Genomic DNA, 21,538 nt, shown 5'->3' on the forward strand with positions numbered 1-21,538 from the left:
GATCTGTGCCTCGACACAATCCTGTCTCGGAGCTCTATGGACAATTTCCTTCGACCTCATGGCTTGGTTGTTGCTCTGACATGCACTGTCAACTGTGGGACCTTATATAGACAGGTGTGTGCCTTTCCAAATCATGTCCAATCAATTGAATTTACCACAGGTGGACTCCAATCAAGTTGTATAAACATCTCAAGGATGATCAGCATGAAAACAGGATGCACCTGAAAGCTTTCTCAAAGCAAAGTGTCTGAATACTAATGTAAATAACGTATTCCTGTTTTTTATTTTTAATAACACAAATTTCTAAAAACCTGTTTTATATTTTGTCATTATGGGGTATTGATTAGGGAAAAAAAGTATTTAATCAATTTGTATATACACTACATGACTTGGCTTTCCACCAGATGTAGAAACAGTGCTGCTATAACAGCCTCCACTCTTCTGGGAAGGCTTTCCACTAGATGTTGGAACATTGCTGCTATAACAGCCTCCACTCTTCTGGGAAGGCTTTCCACTAGATGTTGTAACATTGCTGTGAGGACTTGCTTCCATTCAGCCACAAGAGCATTAGTGAAGTCGGGCACTGATGTTGGGCGATTAAGGCCTGGCTCGCAGTTGGTGTTCAAATTCTTCCCAAAGGTGTTCGATGGGGTTGTGGTCAGGGCTCTTTGCAGGCCAGTCAAGTTCTTCCACATGATCTCAACAAACCATTTCTGTATGGAATTTGCTTTGTGCATGAGGGCATTGTCATGCTGAAATAGGAAAGGGCCTTCCTCAAACTGTTGCCACAAAGTTGGAAGCACAGAATCGTCTAGAATGTCATTGTTTGCTGTAGTGTTAAGATTTCCCTTCACTGGAACTAAGGGGCCTAGCCCGAACCATGAAAAACAGCCCCAGACCACTATTCCTCATCCACCAAACTTTACAGTTGGCACTATACATTGGGGCAGGTAGCGTTCTCCTGGCATCCACCCAAACCCAGATTTGTCCGTTGCACTGCCAGATGGTGAAGCGTGATTCATCACTCCAGAGAACGTGTTTCCTCTGCTCCAGAGTCCAATGGCGGTGAGCTTTACACCACTCCAGCCGACGCTTGTCATTGCGCATGGTGATCTTAGGCTTGTGTGCGGCTGCTCGGCCATGGAAACCCATTTCATGAAGCTCCAGATTCATCCATCGGACTGCCAGATGGTGAAACAACCATGTTATTTTTAACAAGTCTATTTTATTCTGCGTTCGGACAGTTGGTTTGTAAAAACAATTTCTAAGATGCAGACTGAGTTTTTCCAATCGCATTAGAGAGATGTGTTGTTGATGGTATCCTCAATGAAATGATCAAATATACAGACAACAAATTCAAATTGGCTACACTAAAACTCTTTAACATCATCCTTAGCTCTGGCATCTTCCCCAATATTTGGAACTGATCACCCCAACCCACAAAAGTGGAGACAAATTTGATCCCAATATGCGTCAACAGCAAAAAAAAACTATACATACCACGGCCTAAACGTCAACGCCATAGGTAACTTCCACAAAGCTGTTAACAAGGGCCTTCTATGCCATCAAAACAAACATTAATTTCAACATATCAATTTGCATCTGGCTAAAAATACTTGAATCAGTTATAGAACCCATTGCCCTTTATGGTTGTGAGGTCTGGGGTCTGCTCACCAACCTAGAATTCACAAAATGGGACAAACACCAAATTGAGACTGAATGCTAGATTCTGCAAAAATATCCTCCGTGTACAACGTAGAACACCAAATAATGTATGCAGAGCAGAATTAGGTCGATACCCGCAAATTATCAAAATCCAGAAAATTCTACAACCACCTAAGCCATCACCTACAGAGAGATGAACCTGGAGAAGAGTCCCCTAAGCAAGCTGGTCCTGGGGCTCTGTTCACAAACACACCCCACAGAGCCCCAGGACAGCAACACAATTAGACCCAACCAAATCATGAGAAAACAAAAAGATAATTACTTGACACATTGGAAAGAATTAACCAAAAAAACAGAGCAAACTAGAATGCTATTTGGCCCTAAACAGAGAGTACACAGTGGCAGAATACCTGACCACTGTGACTGACCCAAACCTAACGAAAGCTTTGACTATGTACAGACTCAGTGAGCATAGCCTTGCTATTGAGAAAGGCCGCCGTAGGCAGACATGTAGGCAGGCAACCAGTGGAGAACACACACCATTGTAAATACAACCCATATTTATGTTTGTTTATTTTCCCTTGTGTACATTAACCATCGTTACAACACTGTATGTATACATAATGTGACATTGACATTTGAAATGTCTTTATTTTTTTGGAACTTCAGTGAGAGGAATGTTTAATGTTCATTTTTATTGTTTATTTCACTTTTGTATATTATCTACTTCACTTGCTTTGGCAATGCTAACACATGTTTCCCATGCCAATAAAGCCCCTTGAATTGAATTGAATTGACATTGAATTGAATTGCACTAAAGGTGTTGGCACGTGCGCAGATGAAATACACCTCTGGAGCCTACGAAGCACTCTGTCTGCATCACCTCACTGCAGAGAGGAATACTGTGTGTATATGACATCATTTGGGTCATACACGCCCTCTGCTGGATGATGACGGAAGAACGTTATTACAGGCTGAGTCATTCTGTCTGCTTATCTAATCAACAAATACACACGCACGCACACGCACACACACACACACACACACACACACACACACACACACACACAAATCAACTCAATGACAACAACTTATTCATATTCCAAATAGGACTGGACAAGAGTGTTCAATGCCAAACATTCTCTCAATGTTTCCAGACATCAATAACTGAAGTGCACTAGCCAGAGTTTTCTGTTGCAATAAAGTGCACTTCAATTGAATCACAAGAGAACAAAGCTCTTGAATGACATGCCCTTGTGTCCTAAGACGGGACAATGAGTCAGTGTACCGTGAGTACAACTGTCATCTACGCAGTACTCTGGACTCCATGGAACTCACACTGGCATTGTTCTATTCAAGTGGTTGTAATGGGACTGCTACTTTTTCTTGGTGGAGCTGGTATTTGTAATGGGACTGGTACATGTTGTTGTAGAAGCTGGTATTTGTAATGGGACTGGTACATGTTGTTGGAGGAGCTGGTATTTGTAATGGGACTGGTACATGTTGTTGGAGGAGCTGGTATTTGTAATGGGACTGGTACATGTTGTTGGAGGAGCTGGTATGTGTAATGGGACTGGTACATGTTGTTGGAGAAGCTGGTATTTGTAATGGGACTGGCACATGTTGTTGTAGAAGCTGGTATCAGGTACATGTTGTTGTAGAAGCTGGTATTTGCAATGGGACTGGTACATGTTGTTGGATGAGCTGGTATTTGTAATGGGACTGGCACATGTTGTTGTAGAAGCTGGTATTTGTAATGGGACTGGTACATGTTGTTGGAGGAGCTGGTATTTGTAATGGGACTGGTACATGTTGGAGGAGCTGGTATTTGTAATGGGACTGGTACATGTTGTTGGAGGAGCTGGTATTTGTAATGGGACTGGTACATGTTGTTGTAGAAGCTGGTATTTGTAATGGGACTGGTACATGTTGTTGGAGGAGCTGGTATTTGTAATGGGACTGGCACATGTTGTTGTAGAAGCTGGTATTTGTAATGGGACTGGTACATGTTGTTGGAGGAGCTGGTATTTGTAATGGGACTGGTACATGTTGTTGTAGAAGCTGGTATTTGTAATGGGACTGGTACATGTTGTTGGAGGAGCTGGTATTTGTAATGGGACTGGCACATGTTGTTGTAGAAGCTGGTATTTGTAATGGGACTGGTACATGTTGTTGGAGGAGCTGGTATTTGTAATGGGACTGGCACATGTTGTTGTAGAAGCTGGTATTTGTAATGGGACTGGTACATGTTGTTGGAGGAGCTGGTATTTGTAATGGGACTGGTACATGTTGTTGGAGAAGCTGGTATTTGTAATGGGACTGGCACATGTTGTTGTAGAAGCTGGTATCAGGTACATGTTGTTGTAGAAGCTGGTATTTGTAATGGGACTGGTACATGTTGTTGGAGGAGCTGGTATTTGTAATGGGACTGGCACATGTTGTTGTAGAAGCTGGTATCTGGTACATGTTGTTGTAGAAGCTGGTATCTGGTACATGTTGTTGGAGAAGTTGAAACACAGATACAGATACATAATCCGGAGTAGGTTTAAACTGTATGAGTCATTCCACAACAGAAACAACAGGCATCAGGCAGGATGCTGAGGTAGCTTACTTCTACGGAGTGCTTCAGAGAAGCTTCAGAGAAGCACTCCGTTCACGTTTCCCACCACCCATTGGCCTCAGTGAGCACCAGTCCTTTGGTGCCTAGAGCCAAACAAACAGAAGCCAGAGAATCACCCAATCTAACCTGGACAGTTTGGGAAAGTGGATTCCCAACCCACTCCTGGCAGGAAGTGACTCCTGTTGTCATTAATGCATGAAGTTTATCAGTTGAACCTGGGCTAAGGCTGTCTGAGGTGTTGATTCAAATGTAACGCAGTTTGGTTCAAGTTCAGCGGATCAGGTCATGCATCACGTGTCGTCAAGTCAGTTAAAGGGATTAGTGCCAGACAGCAGGCAGATAGATCTAGGTCTTACTAAGCCAACACAGTGGAGCTGGCTGAGGACACAAGGCAACACAGTGGAGCTGGCTGAGGACACAAGGCAACACAGTGGAGCTGGCTGAGGACACATTGCAACACAGTGGAGCTGGCTGAGGACACAATGCAACACAGTGGAGCTGGCTGAGGACACAAGGCAACACAGTGGAGCTGGCTGAGGACACAATGCAACACAGTGGAGCTGGCTGAGGACACAAGGCAACACAAGCTGGCTGAGGACACAATGCAACACAGTGGAACTGGCTGAGGACACAATGCAACACAGTGGAGCTGGCTGAGGACACAAGGCAACACAGTGGAGCTGGCTGAGGACACAAGGCAACACAAGCTGGCTGAGGACACAATGCAACACAGTGGAGCTGGCTGAGGACACAAGGCAACACAAGCTGGCTGAGGACACAATGCAACACAGTGGAGCTGGCTGAGGACACAAGGCAACACAGTGGAGCTGGCTGAGGACACAAGGCAACACAAGCTGGCTGAGGACACAAGGCAACACAGTGGAGCTGGCTGAGGACACAAGGCAACACAAGCTGGCTGAGGACACAATGCAACACAGTGGAGCTGGCTGAGGACACAAGGCAACACAGTGGAGCTGGCTGAGGACACAAGGCAACACAAGCTGGCTGAGGACACAATGCAACACAGTGGAGCTGGCTGAGGACACAAGGCAACACAAGCTGGCTGAGGACACAATGCAACACAGTGGAGCTGGCTGAGGACACATTGCAACACAGTGGAGTTTGCTGAGGACACAAGGCAACACAAGCTGGCTGAGGACACAATGCAACACAGTGGAGCTGGCTGAAGACACAAGGCAACACAGTGGAGCTGGCTGAGGACACAATGCACACAGTGGAGCTGGCTGAGGACACAATGCAACACAGTGGAGCTGGCTGAGGACACAAGGCAACACAAGCTGGCTGAGGACACAATGCAACACAGTGGAGCTGACTGAGGACACAAGGCAACACAAGCTGGCTGAGGACAGAAGGCAACACAAGCTGGCTGAGGACACAAGGCAACACAAGCTGGCTGAGGACACAAGGCAACACAAGCTGGCTGAGGACACAAGGCAACACAAGCTGGCTGAGGACACAAGGCAGCACAAGCTAGCTGAGGACACAAGGCAACACAAGCTGGCTGAGGACACAAGGCAACACAAGCTGGCTGAGGACACTGAGTATTCTACCCTACACAACTACCGTATTCTACCATACACAACTACCGTATTCTACCATACACAACTACCGTTTCCCACCACCCATTGGCCTCAGTGAGCACCAGTCCTTTGGTGCCTAGAGCCAAACAAACAGAAGCCAGAGAATCACCCAATCTAACCTGGACAGTTTGGGAAAGTGGATTCCCAACCCACTCCTGGCAGGAAGTGACTCCTGTTGTCATTAATGCATGAAGTTTATCAGTTGAACCTGGGCTAAGGCTGTCTGAGGTGTTGATTCAAATGTAACGCAGTTTGGTTCAAGTTCAGCGGATCAGGTCATGCATCACGTGTCGTCAAGTCAGTTAAAGGGATTAGTGCCAGACAGCAGGCAGATAGATCTAGGTCTTACTAAGCCAACACAGTGGAGCTGGCTGAGGACACAAGGCAACACAGTGGAGCTGGCTGAGGACACAAGGCAACACAGTGGAGCTGGCTGAGGACACAAGGCAACACAGTGGAGCTGGCTGAGGACACAATGCAACACAGTGGAGCTGGCTGAGGACACAAGGCAACACAGTGGAGCTGGCTGAGGACACAAGGCAACACAGTGGAGCTGGCTGAGGACACAAGGCAACACAAGCTGGCTGAGGACACAATGCAACACAGTGGAGCTGGCTGAGGACACAATGCAACACAGTGGAGCTGGCTGAGGACACAAGGCAACACAGTGGAGCTGGCTGAGGACACAAGGCAACACAAGCTGGCTGAGGACACATTGCAACACAGTGGAGCTGGCTGAGGACACAATGCAATACAGTGGAGCTGGCTGAGGACACATTGCAACACAGTGGAGCTGGCTGAGGACACAATGCAACACAGTGGAGCTGGCTGAGGACACAAGGCAACACAAGCTGGCTGAGGACACAATGCAACACAGTGGAGCTGGCTGAAGACACAAGGCAACACAGTGGAGCTGGCTGAGGACACAATGCAACACAGTGGAGCTGGCTGAAGACACAAGGCAACACAGTGGAGCTGGCTGAGGACACAATGCACACAGTGGAGCTGGCTGAGGACACAATGCAACACAGTGGAGCTGGCTGAGGACACAAGGCAACACAAGCTGGCTGAGGACACAATGCAACACAGTGGAGCTGACTGAGGACACAAGGCAACACAAGCTGGCTGAGGACAGAAGGCAACACAAGCTGGCTGAGGACACAAGGCAACACAAGCTGGCTGAGGACACAAGGCAACACAAGCTGGCTGAGGACACAAGGCAACACAAGCTGGCTGAGGACACAAGGCAGCACAAGCTAGCTGAGGACACAAGGCAACACAAGCTGGCTGAGGACACAAGGCAACACAAGCTGGCTGAGGACACTGAGTATTCTACCCTACACAACTACCGTATTCTACCATACACAACTACCGTATTCTACCATACACAACTACCGTATTCTACCCTACACAACTACTGTATTCTACCATACACAACTACCGTATTCTACCATACACAACTACTGTATTCTACCATACACAACTACTGTATTCTACCCTACACAACTACCGTATTCTACCATACACAACTACCGAATTCTACCATACACAACTACCGTATTCTACCCTACACAACTACCGTATTCTACGCTACACAACTACCGTATTCTACCATACACAACTACCGTATTCTACCATACACAACTACTGTATTCTACCCTACACAACTACCGTATTCTACCATACACAACTACCATATTCTACCATACACAACTACCGTATTCTACCATACACAACTACCTTATTCTACCATACACAACTACTGTATTCTACCCTACACAACTACCGTATTCTACCATACACAACTACCGTATTCTACCATACACAACTACCGTATTCTACCCTACACAACTATCGTATTCTACCATACACAACTACCTTATTCTACCATACACAACTACCGTATTCTACCCTACACAACAACCATATTCTACCATACACAACAACCAAATTCTACCATACACAACTACCGTATTCTACCCTACACAACTACTGTATTCTACCCTACACAACTACTGTATTCTACCCTACACAACTACCGTATTCTACCCTACACAGCAACCATATTCTACCATACACAACAGCCATATTCTACCATACACAACTACCGTATTCTACCCTACACAACTACTGTAATCTACCCTACACAACTACCGTATTCTACCCTACACAACTACCGTATTCTACCCTACACAACTACCGTATTCTATCCTACACAACTACCGTATTCTACCATACACAACTACCGTATTCTACCCTACACAACTACCGTATTCTACCATACACAACTACCGTATTCTACCATACACAACTACCGTATTCTACCCTACACAACTACCATATTCTACCATACACAACTACCGTATTCTACCATACACAACTACCGTATTCTACCCTACACAACTACCGTATTCTACCATACACAACTACCGTATTCTACCATACACAACTACCATATTCTACCCTACACAACTACCGTATTCTACCATACAAAACTACCTTATTCTACCATACACAACTACCGTTAACCAGTTTACCGTTTAACCAGGTAGGCTAGTTGAGAACACCTTTATTTAACCAGGTAGGCTAGTTGAGAACACGTTCTCATTTACAACTGCGACCTGACCAAGAATAAAGCAAAGCAGTGTGACAGAAACAACAAACACAACACAATAACACAATAGAAAAAAAAGTAAATTTACAGTGTGTGCAAATGTCATGAGGAGGTAAGGCAATAAATAGGCCACAGTAGCGAAGTAATTACAATTTAGCAGTTTAACACTGGAGTGATAGATGAGCAGATGATGATGGTGTGTAAGTAGAGATACTAGTGTGCAAAATAGCAGCAAAGTAAATAAAAACAATTGGAAGCTATTTTGTAGATGACATCGCCGAAGTCGAGGATCGGTAGGATAGTCAGTTTTACTAGGGTAAGTTTGGCGCCGTGAGTGAAGGAAGCTTTGTTGCGAAATATTAATATACGATTCTAGATTTGATTTTGGATTGGATATGTTTGATATGAGTCTGGAAGGAGAGTTTACAGTCTAGCCAGACACCTAGGTATTTGTAGTTGTCCACGTATTCTAGGTCAGAACCGTCCGGAGTGGTGATGCTAGACGGGCGGGTGCGGGCAGCGAACGGTTGAAAAGCATGCATTTGGTTTTGTTAGCGTTTAACAGCAGTTGGAGGCCACAGAAGGAGTGCTGTATGGCATTGAAGCTCATTTGGAGGTTTGTTAACACAGTGTCCAAAGAAGGGCAAGCTGTATACAGAATGGTGTCGTCTGCATAGAGGTAGATCAAGGAATCACCTGCAGCATCAGCAACATCATTGATGTATATAGAGAAAAGAGTTGGCCCGAGAATTAAACCCTGTGGTAACCCCATAGAGACTGCCAGACGTCCGGACAACAGGCCCTCTGATTTTACACACTGAACTCTGTCTGCGAAGTAGCTGGTGAACCAGGCGAGGCAGTAATTTGAGAAACCAAGGCTATTGAGTCTGCCGATAAGGATACGGTGAATGACAGAGTCGAAAGCCTTGGCCAGGTCGATGAAGACGGCTGCACAGTACTGTCTTTTATCGATGGAGATTATGATGTCGTTTAGTACCTTGAGTGTGGCTGAGGTGCACAGGGAGAAGCGGAGAAGGTACAGGATTCGAAATGGTCAGTGATCTGTGTGTTAACTTGGCTTTCAAAGACTTTAGAAAGGCAGGGCAGGATGGATATAGGTCTGTAACAGTTTGGGTCTAGAGGCTGGGCAGGGCAGGGCAGGATGGATGTAGGTCCGTAACAGTTTGGGTCTAGAGTGTCACCCCCTTTGAAGAGGGGGATTACCGCGGCAGCTTTCCCATCTTTAGGGATCTCGGACGAAACGAAAGAGAGGTTGAACAGACTGGTAATAGGGGTAGCAACAATGGCGGCGGATAATTTTAGAAAGAGAGGCTCCAGATTGTCTAGCCAGCTGATTTGTATGGGTCCAGGTTTTGCAGCTCTTTCAGAACATCTGCGATCTGGATTTGGGTGAAGGAGAAGCTGGGGAGACTCGGGCAAGTAGCTGCGAGGGGTGCGGAGCTTTTGCCCGGGGTTGGGGTAGCCAGGAGGAAAGCATGGCTAGCTGTAGAGAAATGCTAATTGAAATGTTCGATTATCATGGATTTACAGGTGGTGACCGTGTTACCTAGCCTCAGTGCAGTGGGCAGCTGGGAGGAGGTGCCCTTGTTCTCCATGGACTTTACAGTGTCCTAAAACTTTTTGGAGTTAGACATTTCCGTTTGAAAAAGCTAGCCTTTGCTTTCCTGACTGACTGTGTGTATTTGTTCCTGACTTCCCTGAACAGTTGCATATCGCGGGGACTATACGATGCTATTGCAGTCCACCACAGGATGCTTTTGTGCTGGTCGAGGGCAGTCAGGTCTGGAGTGAACCACGGGCTATATCTGTTCTTAGTTCTACATCTTTTTAAAGTGGCAGGCTTATTTAAGATGGTGAGGAAGGCGCTTTTAAAGAACAACCAGGCATCCTCCCCTGACAGGATGAGATCAATGTCATTCCAGGATATCCCTGCCAGGTCGATTAGAAAGGCCTGCTCGCAGAAGTGTTTCAGGGCGCGTTTGACAGTGATGAGGGGTGGTTGTTTGACCACCGACCCATAGCGGATACAGGCAATGAGGCAGTGATCGCTGAGATCCTGATTGAAAACAGCGGAGGTGTATTTGGAGGGCAAGTTGGTCAGGATGATGTCTATGAGGGTGCCCATGTTTACGGATTTAGGGTTGTACCTGGTTGTTTCCTTTATAATTTGTGTGAGATTGAGGGCATCTAGCATAGATTGTAGGACTGCTGGGGTGTTAAGCATATCCCAGTTTAGGTCACCTAACAGAACGAACTCTGAAGTTGTGTAGGGCAATCAATTCATATATGGTGTCCAGGCCACAGCTGGGAGCTGAGGGGGGTCTATAACAGGCGGCAACAATGAGATACTTATTTCTGGAGAGATTCATTTTTAAAATTAGAAGCTTGAACATGATTGGTTGACGGTATGTGAGGGCGGAAGGTCCTGTATAAACACAAGCATCCTTCACTCATGCTGCCAAACATACCCTTGTAAAACTGACTATCCTACCTATCCTTGACTTTGGCAATGTAATTTACAAAATAGCCTCCAACACTCTACTCAACAAACTGGATGTAGTCTATCACAGTGCCATCCGTTTTGTCACCAAAGCCCCATATACCACCCACCACTGCGACCTGTATGCTCTCCTTGGCTGGCCCTCACTACATATTTGTCGCCAAACCCACTGGCTCCAGGTCATCTATAAGTCTTTGCTAGGTAAAGCCCCGCCTTATCTCAGCTCACTGGTCACCATAGCAACACCCACCCGTAGCAGGCGCTCCAGCAGGTATATTTTTCATCCCCAAAGCCAACACCTCCTTTTGCCGCCTTTCCTTCCAGTTCTATGCTGCCAATGACTTGAACGAATTGCAAAAATCACTGAAACTGGAGACACATCTCCCTTTCTAAATTTAAGCATCAGCTGTCAGAGCAGCTTACCAATCACAATACCTGTACACAGTCAGTCTGTAAATAGCACACCCACAACTACTTCATCCCCATATTGTTATTTATCTTTTGCACACCAGTATCTCTACTTGCACATCATTATCTGCACATCTATCACTCCTTAATGCTAAATTGTAATTAATTCACCTCTATGGCCAATTTATTGCCTTACCTCCCTACTCTTACTACATTTGCACACACTGTACATATATTTTTCTATTGTGTTATTGACTGTACGTTTGTTTATGTGTAACTCTGTGTTGTTTTTGTCGAACTGCTTTGCTTCATCTTGGCCAGGTCGCAGTTGTAAATGAGAACTTGTTTTCAACTGGCCTAAGTGGTTAAATAAAGGTGATTTTTGTGAAATAAAAACTAAATTAAACAATGTGACTGGCAGAACGGGTGTTGTATGTGGAGGGTGAGGGCTGCAGTAGATTTTCCTTGATGGCCAAAAAAGCTCAATTTTAGTCTCATCTGACCGGAGTACCTTTTTCCATATGTTTGGGGAGTTTCCTACATGCCTTTTGGCAAACACCAAACGTGTTTTCTAGCCACTCTTCCATAAAGCTGCTTAAAGTGGTCCTATATACTCCAACCTTTAAGAAGAAAGGGTCTAAACTGATCTGAACCAGATTTTTGGGGGTCAAGTTTAAGGAGCCCTGTTAGCTGACTCAGTGACTGCCTGCAGGGAGAAACTTTGTAGCAGGGCAGGGGAAAAAGAGGGAGAAGCATCAGGGCTAGTCGCATTAGAAGGGGTGGGAGATGAGGAAATGTTGGATGGGCAAGGAGGCATGGCTGAGTCAAATAGGAATCCTGACTTAATGAAGTGGTGATTAAAGAGCTTAGACATGTCCTTCTTGTCAGTAACAACCACATCATCAACATTAAGGGACTTGGGCAGCTGTGAGAAGGAGGGTTTATTCTCCAGGTCTTTAATCGTTTTCCAGAACTTCTTGGGGTTAGACCCACAGAGAGAGAACTGCTCCTTAAAACTAACTTTGGCCTTCCGGATAGCCTGAGTGAACTTATTTCTCATTTGCCTGAACGAGAGCCAGTCAGCCTGAGTATGTGTGTCCCGAGCCTTTCGCCAAATGCAATTCTTGAGGTGGAGTAACTCTGCCAGATCACGGTTGAACCAGGGGCTGAACCTGTTTTTAATTCTCATTTTCTTTATGGGGGCGTGTTTGTTAACAATACCACTGAAAATATCAAAAAAGAAGGTCCAAGAGTCTTCGACAGAGGGGATCAAGCTGATTCTATACAATTTTACAGAGGCCAGGTCATGAAGGAAGGCTTACTCATTAAAGTTTTTTAGCAAATGTCTATGACAAATCAGGACAGGTCGTTTCACTGAGCAGCCGTTACAAACACAGGCTGTAAAACAGTGATCACTAAGGTCATTACAGAAAACACCACACTGATACCTATCAGGATTATTTGTGAGGATAACGTCGAGGAGACTCGTATTTCCCTCAGATTACACAGATCCACAAAGATTTAGAAAAACAAATCCAATTTTGATTAACTCCCATATCTACTGGGTGAAATACCACAGTGTTCCATCACAGCAGCAAGATTTGTGACCTGTTGCCACAAGAAAAGGGCAACCAGTGAAGAACAAACACCATTGTAAATACAACCCATATTCATGCTTATTTATTTTCCCTTGTGTTCTTTAACCATTTGGACATTGTTACAACACTGTATATATATATATGTATAATATGACATTTGTAATGTCTTTATTGTTTTGAAATTTCTGTATGTGTAATGTTTACTGTTAATTTTTATTGTTTATTTCACTTTTGTATATTATCTACCTCACTTGCTTTGGCAATGTTAACACATGTTTCCCATGCCAATAAAGCCACTTGAATTGAATTGAATTGAATTGAGAGAAACAGAGATAGAGACACAGAAAGACAGAGAGAGAGACAGAGAGAGACACACAGAAAGACAGAGAGAGAGAGACACAGAAAGACAGAGAGAGAGACAGAGAGAAACAAAGAGAGTGAGACAGAGAAAGAGAGACAGAGAGATAGAGAGAGAAACAGAGAGAGAGAGAGAAATAGAGAAAGAGAGACAGAGAGAGAGAGAGAGAGAGAGAGAGAGGGAGAAACAGAGAAAGAGAGAGAAACAGAGAAACAGAGAGACAGAGAGAAACAGAGAGAGGGAAACAGAGAAAGAGAGATAGAGATAGATAGATAGATAGATAGAGAAAGAGAGAGACAGAGAGAGAGAGAGAGAGAGAGAGAGAGAGAGAGAGAGAGAGAGAGAGAGGGAGAGAGAAACAGAGAGAGATGCCCTTATGTCTTTCCCTCCACCACACCTCTCTTATTTCCTTCCCTTCTTCCTCTTATCAAAACGTGGTGGTAGTTACCCTAGGCCATCTGCCCCCCCCCCCCCCCCCCCCCCCCCCCCCCCCCACACACACACACACACAGAGAGAGAGAGAGACAGACAGAGAGACAGACAGACACCACAGAATGACAAACAGGCCAGCAAAGAGAACACTTCTAACAGCAACACAACGTGTAGAGCAATAGAAACTCACCTCACCTCAAGTCACCCAATAACCAGTCTACTGGAGAAGAGCTGTAGACACACTCCAACTACCAGATATAGTACACAGCACAGTCCTACTCTTCTCTCTGTCTTTCTTTCTCAAACACACGTGTGTTTCTTCTGAACCCGGTCTGCTCTGGCCCTGTGAGCCAATGACTTCTGAGTGTCTGTATGAGCAGGGCTGTGCTGAGCGTCTGCCTCAAATTCCTCCCGCCGATACACACGCACGCACACACACACACGCACACACGCACACATGCACACACGCACAAAAACACACACACAGTTCACAGCTCCAGCTAAGAGCCACTCACAGAGCCAGAGAGGGACTGAAAGCAAGGACAACCTGCCAGGGGTTGTAATATAATATTATATACTATACGCACACACACATACTAAGTACACACACACACACTCAACACATACTCTCTCTCTCTCTCTCTCTCTCTCTCTCTCTCTCTTTCTCTTACACACACACACAAAACACTCAGTAGCTACAGTTGAAGTCGGAAGTTTACATAAACCTTAGCTGACTACATTTAAACTCAGTTTCTCACAATTCCTAATATTTAATCCAAGTAAAAATCCCTGTCTTAGGTCAGTTAAGATCACCACTTTATTTTCAGAATGTGAAATGTCAGAATAATAGTAGAGAGAATGATTTATTTCAGCTTTTAATTCTTTCATTACATTCCCAGTGGGTCAGAAGTTTATATACACTCAATTAGTATTTGGTAGCATTGCCTTTAAATTGTTTAACTTAGGGCAAACGTTTCGGGTAGCCTTCCACAAGCTTCCCACAATAAGATGGGTGAGTTTTGGCCCATTCCTCCTGACAGAGCTGACAGAGCTGGTGTAACTGAGTCAGGTTCGTAGGCCTCCTTGCTCGCACACGCTTTTCAGTTCTGCCCACATTTTTCTATGGGATTGATGTCAGGGCTTTGTGATGGCACCTCCAATACCTTGACTTTGTTGTCCTTTAGCCATTTTGCCACAACTTTGGAAGTATGCTTGGGGTCATTGTCCATTTGGAAGACCCAATACCTTGATGATCTGTGTCCCAATCTGTGTCCCCATGTGCAGTTGCAAACCGTAGTCTGGCTTTTTTTTATGGCGGTTTTGGAGCAGTGGCTTCTTCCTTGTTGAGTGGCCTTTTAGGTTATGTCGATATAGGATTCGTTTTACTGTGGATATAGATGCTTTTGTACCTGTTTTCTCCTGCATCTTCACAAGGTCCTTTGTTGTTGTTCTGGGATTGATTTGCACTTTTTGCACCAAAGTACGTTCATCTCTAGGAGACAGAACGCGTCTCCTTCCTGAGCGGTATGACGGCTGCACAGTCCCATGGTGTTTATACTTGCGTACTATTGTTTGTACAGATGAACGTGGTACCTTCAGACGTTCGGAAATTGCTCCCAAGGATGAACCAGACTTGTGGATGTCTACAATTTTTTTCTGAGGTCTTGGCTGATTTATTTAGATTTTTCCATGATGTCAAGCAGAGGCACTGAGTTTGAATGTAGGCCTTGAAATTTATCCACAGGTACACCTCCAACTAACTCAAATTATGTCAATTAGCCTATCAGAATTTTCTAAAGCCTGACATAATTTCTGGAATTTTCCAAGCTGTTTAAAGGCACAGTCAACTTAGTGTATGTAAACTTCTGACCCACTGGAATTGTGATGCACAAAGTAGATGTCCTCACTGACTTGCCAAAACGATAGTTTGTTAATAATACACTTGTGTAGTGGTTAAAAAAAGAGTTTTAATGACTCCAACCTAAGTGTATGTAAACTTCTGACTAAGTGTATGAGAGAAAGAGAGAGAGAGAGAGAGAGAGAGAGAGAGAGAGAGAGAGAGAGAGAGAGAGAGAGAGAGAAAGAGAGAGAGAAAAAGAGAGCGAGAGAGAGAGAGACAGAGAGACAGAGAGAGAGAGAGAGAGAGAGAGAGAGAGAGAGCAGATGAGCTCCTGAATTTTTCAGTTCTTACAACAATATAGATTTAACCTTCACTCCAAATCAAAACTTCCAAATTACCAGAAAGGATTCCTACTACCAAAGATTATTATTCCCAAGGACTATAAAGCAAATGCTCTGGCAAACCAACGACCAGCAAAAGAAGCACAACAGAAACCTGAAAAAACTGTCCAACCTGGAACTGAGTGAGTAATGTTTAGTCTGAAGCTACCTTTACAGCCAAGAAGAAAAAATAAATTACAATAATCTATTTTACTTTATAAGGAGTGAATGCTACATTAAGGCTACCAAGCTGGCTAGGACAGAACAGATCTAACTGCAACTTCAATTAGCACTGAGGTGTGAAGTGAGAGGTGTCCTTGAGCCCAACAACGGCAGGAGAGTTTCACACATACATATTCATCCCCACCCAAACGGAGAGGCCTTTGAACCGCTGTTCAGAGGTCAATACAATAAAATAAGTAAAAATGAGAAGGCACAAAAAGAGTACAAAAATAATCTCCTCGTGGAAAATAAACTTTTTGCTGACTATTATGACAATGGGAACGTAAATTAATCTTCCACACGAACTATCCCTTGGTACGGTGCTACATTAACACTGTTAATAGACCAGCGACTACGACCACCGAGCACCGCCCAAACAGGAAGAGGAGCCACCTTGGTACGGTGCTACATTAACACTGTTAATAGACCAGCGACTACGACCACCGAGCACCGCCCAAACAGGAAGAGGAGCCACCTTGGTACGGTGCTACATTAACACTGTTAATAGACCAGCGACTACGACCACCGAGCACCGCCCAAACAGGAAGAGGAGCCACCTTGGTACGGCGCTACATTAACACTGTTAATAGACCAGCGAATACGACCACCGAGCACCGCCCAAACAGGAAGAGGAGCCACCTTGGTACGGCGCTACATTAACACTGTTAATAGACCAGCGACTACGACCACCGAGCACCGCCCAAACAGGAAGAGGAGCCACCTTGGTACGGCGCTACATTAACACTGTTAATAGACCAGCGAATACGACCACCGAGCACCGCCCAAACAGGAAGAGGAGCCACCTTGGTACGGCGCTACATTAACACTGTTAATAGACCAGCGACTACGACCACCGAGCGCCGCCCAAACAGGAAGAGGAGCCACCTTGGTACGGTGCTACATTAACACTGTTAATAGACCAGCGACTACGACCACCAAGCACCGCCCAAACAGGAAGAGGAGCCACCTTGGTACGGTGCTACATTAACACTGTTAATAGACCAGCGACTACGACCACCAAGCACCGCCCAAACAGGAAGAGGAGCCACCTTGGTACGGTGCTACATTAACACTGTTAATAGACCAGCGACTACGACCACCGAGCACCGCCCAAACAGGAAGAGGAGCCACCTTGGTACGGTGCTACATTAACACTGTTAATAGACCAGCGACTACGACCACCGAGCGCCGCCCAAACAGGAAGAGGAGCCACCTTGGTACGGTGCTACATTAACACTGTTAATAGACCAGCGACTACGACCACCGAGCACCGCCCAAACAGGAAGAGGAGCCACCTTGGTACGGTGCTACATTAACACTGTTAATAGACCAGCGACTACGACCACCGAGCGCCGCCCAAACAGGAAGAGGAGCCACCTTGGTACGGCGCTACATTAACACTGTTAATAGACCAGCGACTACGACCACCGAGCACCGCCCAAACAGGAAGAGGAGCCACCTTGGTACGGCGCTACATTAACACTGTTAATAGACCAGCGACTACGACCACCGAGCGCCGCCCAAACAGGAAGAGGAGCCACCTTGGTGCGGCGCTACATTAACACTGTTAATAGACCAGCGACTACGACCACCGAGCGCCGCCCAAACAGGAAGAGGAGCCACCTTGGTACGGTGCTACATTAACACTGTTAATAGACCAGCGACTACGACCACCGAGCGCCGCCCAAACAGGAAGAGGAGCCACCTTGGTACGGTGCTACATTAACACTGTTAATAGACCAGCGACTACGACCACCGAGCACCGCCCAAACAGGAAGAGGAGCCACCTTGGTACGGTGCTACATTAACACTGTTAATAGACCAGCGACTACGACCACCGAGCGCCGCCCAAACAGGAAGAGGAGCCACCTTGGTACGGTGCTACATTAACACTGTTAATAGACCAGCGACTACGACCACCGAGCACCGCCCAAACAGGAAGAGGAGCCACCTTGGTACGGTGCTACATTAACACTGTTAATAGACCAGCGACTACGACCACCGAGCGCCGCCCAAACAGGAAGAGGAGCCACCTTGGTACGGCGCTACATTAACACTGTTAATAGACCAGCGACTACGACCACCGAGCGCCGCCCAAACAGGAAGAGGAGCCACCTTGGTACGGTGCTACATTAACACTGTCAATAGACCAGCGACTACGACCACCGAGCACCGCCCAAACAGGAAGAGGAGCCACCTTGGTACGGTGCTACATTAACACTGTTAATAGACCAGCGACTACGACCACCGAGCACCGCCCAAACAGGAAGAGGAGCCACCTTGGTACGGTGCTACATTAACACTGTTAATAGACCAGCGACTACGACCACCGAGCACCGACCAAACAGGAAGAGGAGCCACCTTGGTACGGTGCTACATTAACACTGTTAATAGACCAGCGACTACGACCACCGAGCGCTGCCCAAACAGGAAGAGGAGCCACCTTGGTACGGTGCTACATTAACACTGTTAATAGACCAGCGACTACGACCACCGAGTGCCGCCCAAACAGGAAGAGGAGCCACCTTGGTACGGTGCTACATTAACACTGTTAATAGACAAGCGACTACGACCACCGAGCGCCGCCCAAACAGGAAGAGGAGCCACCTTGGTACGGTGCTACATTAACACTGTTAATAGACCAGCGACTACGACCACCGAGCGCCGCCCAAACAGGAAGAGGAGCCACCTTGGTACGGTGCTACATTAACACTGTTAATAGACCAGCGACTACGACCACCGAGCGCCGCCCAAACAGGAAGAGGAGCCACCTTGGTACGGTGCTACATTAACACTGTTAATAGACAAGCGACTACGACCACCGAGCGCCGCCCAAACAGGAAGAGGAGCCACCTTGGTACGGTGCTACATTAACACTGTTAATAGACCAGCGACTACGACCACCGAGCGCCGCCCAAACAGGAAGAGGAGCCACCTTGGTACGGTGCTACATTAACACTGTTAATAGACCAGCGACTACGACCACCGAGCACCGTCCAAACAGGAAGAGGAGCCACCTTGGTACGGTGCTACATTAACACTGTTAATAGACCAGCGACTACGACCACCGAGCACCGCCCAAACAGGAAGAGGAGCCACCTTGGTACGGTGCTACATTAACACTGTTAATAGACCAGCGACTACGACCACCGAGCGCCGCCCAAACAGGAAGAGGAGCCACCTTGGTACGGTGCTACATTAACACTGTTAATAGACCAGCGACTACGACCACCGAGCGCCGCCCAAACAGGAAGAGGAGCCACCTTGGTACGGCGCTACATTAACACTGTTAATAGACCAGCGACTACGACCACCGAGCACCGCCCAAACAGGAAGAGGAGCCACCTTGGTACGGCGCTACATTAACACTGTTAATAGACCAGCGACTACGACCACCGAGCGCCGCCCAAACAGGAAGAGGAGCCACCTTGGTACGGTGCTACATTAACACTGTTAATAGACCAGCGACTACGACCACCGAGCGCCGCCCAAACAGGAAGAGGAGCCACCTTGGTACGGCGCTACATTAACACTGTTAATAGACCAGCGACTACGACCACCGAGCACCGCCCAAACAGGAAGAGGAGCCACCTTGGTACGGCGCTACATTAACACTGTTAATAGACCAGCGACTACGACCACCGAGCACCGCCCAAACAGGAAGAGGAGCCACCTTGGTACGGCGCTACATTAACACTGTTAATAGACCAGCGACTACGACCACCGAGCGCCGCCCAAACAGGAAGAGGAGCCACCTTGGTACGGCGCTACATTAACACTGATAATAGACCAGCGACTACGACCACCGAGCGCCGCCCAAACAGGAAGAGGAGCCACCTTGGTACGGTGCTACATTAACACTGTTAATAGACCAGCGACTACGACCACCGAGCGCCGCCCAAACAGGAAGAGGAGCCACCTTGGTACGGTGCTACATTAACACTGTTAATAGACCAGCGACTACGACCACCGAGCGCCGCCCAAACAGGAAGAGGAGCCACCTTGGTACGGTGCTACATTAACACTGTTAATAGACCAGCGACTACGACCACCGAGCGCCGCCCAAACAGGAAGAGGAGCCACCTTGGTACGGCGCTACATTAACACTGTTAATAGACCAGCGACTACGACCACCGAGCACCGCCCAAACAGGAAGAGGAGCCACCTTGGTACGGTGCTACATTAACACTGTTAATAGACCAGCGACTACGACCACCGAGCGCCGCCCAAACAGGAAGAGGAGCCACCTTGGTACGGTGCTACATTAACACTGTTAATAGACCAGCGACTTCGACCACCGAGCGCCGCCCAAACAGGAAGAGGAGCCACCTTGGTACGGTGCTACATTAACACTGTTAATAGACCAGCGACTACGACCACCGAGCGCCGCCCAAACAGGAAGAGGAGCCACCTTGGTACGGTGCTACATTAACACTGTTAATAGACCAGCGACTACGACCACCGAGCACCGCCCAAACAGGAAGAGGAGCCACCTTGGTACGGTGCTACATTAACACTGTTAATAGACCAGCGACTACGACCACCGAGCACCGCCCAAACAGGAAGAGGAGCCACCTTGGTACGGTGCTACATTAACACTGTTAATAGACCAGCGACTACGACCACCGAGCGCCGCCCAAACAGGAAGAGGAGCCACCTTGGTACGGCGCTACATTAACACTGTTAATAGACCAGCGACTACGACCACCGAGCACCGCCCAAACAGGAAGAGGAGCCACCTTGGTACGGCGCTACATTAACACTGTTAATAGACCAGCGACTACGACCACCGAGCACCGCCCAAACAGGAAGAGGAGCCACCTTGGTACGGCGCTACATTAACACTGTTAATAGACCAGCGACTACGACCACCGAGCACCGCCCAAACAGGAAGAGGAGCCACCTTGGTACGGTGCTACATTAACACTGTTAATAGACCAGCGACTACGACCACCGAGCGCCGCCCAAACAGGAAGAGGAGCCACCTTGGTACGGCGCTACATTAACACTGTTAATAGACCAGCGACTACGACCACCGAGCGCCGCCCAAACAGGAAGAGGAGCCACCTTGGTACGGTGCTACATTAACACTGTTAATAGACCAGCGACTACGACCACCGAGCGCCGCCCAAACAGGAAGAGGAGCCACCTTGGTACGGCGCTACATTAACACTGTTAATAGACCAGCGACTACGACCACCGAGCGCCGCCCAAACAGGAAGAGGAGCCACCTTGGTACGGCGCTACATTAACACTGTTAATAGACCAGCGACTACGAC

At 46.9% G+C, this 21,538-nt stretch overlaps 1 protein-coding gene across 21 annotated transcripts in view; it reads right to left on the reverse strand.

The window, feature by feature from the left end:
- Positions 1–21,538, reverse strand: part of LOC110499508 (transforming acidic coiled-coil-containing protein 2) — a 157,445-nt gene that overhangs the window by 111,266 nt on the left and 24,641 nt on the right. For 5 of the 21 annotated variants that reach the window (XM_090213179.1, XM_090213172.1, XM_090213178.1 and 2 more), the window contains exon 1: positions 14,013–14,191. The exons of 11 other annotated variants lie outside the window; for them this stretch is intronic. The gene's annotated coding sequence lies outside the window, so the exon portion shown is untranslated. Of the gene's footprint in view, positions 1–14,007; positions 14,194–21,538 lie in introns of those variants that run through there. 5 more of the 21 variants (XM_090213171.1, XM_090213175.1, XM_090213170.1 and 2 more) reach the window with 3 other exon arrangements.

This window comes from Oncorhynchus mykiss, chromosome 20, assembly GCF_057628025.1.
Source record: "Oncorhynchus mykiss isolate SJ-2025 chromosome 20, ASM5762802v1, whole genome shotgun sequence".
Lineage (NCBI taxonomy): Eukaryota > Metazoa > Chordata > Actinopteri > Salmoniformes > Salmonidae > Oncorhynchus > Oncorhynchus mykiss.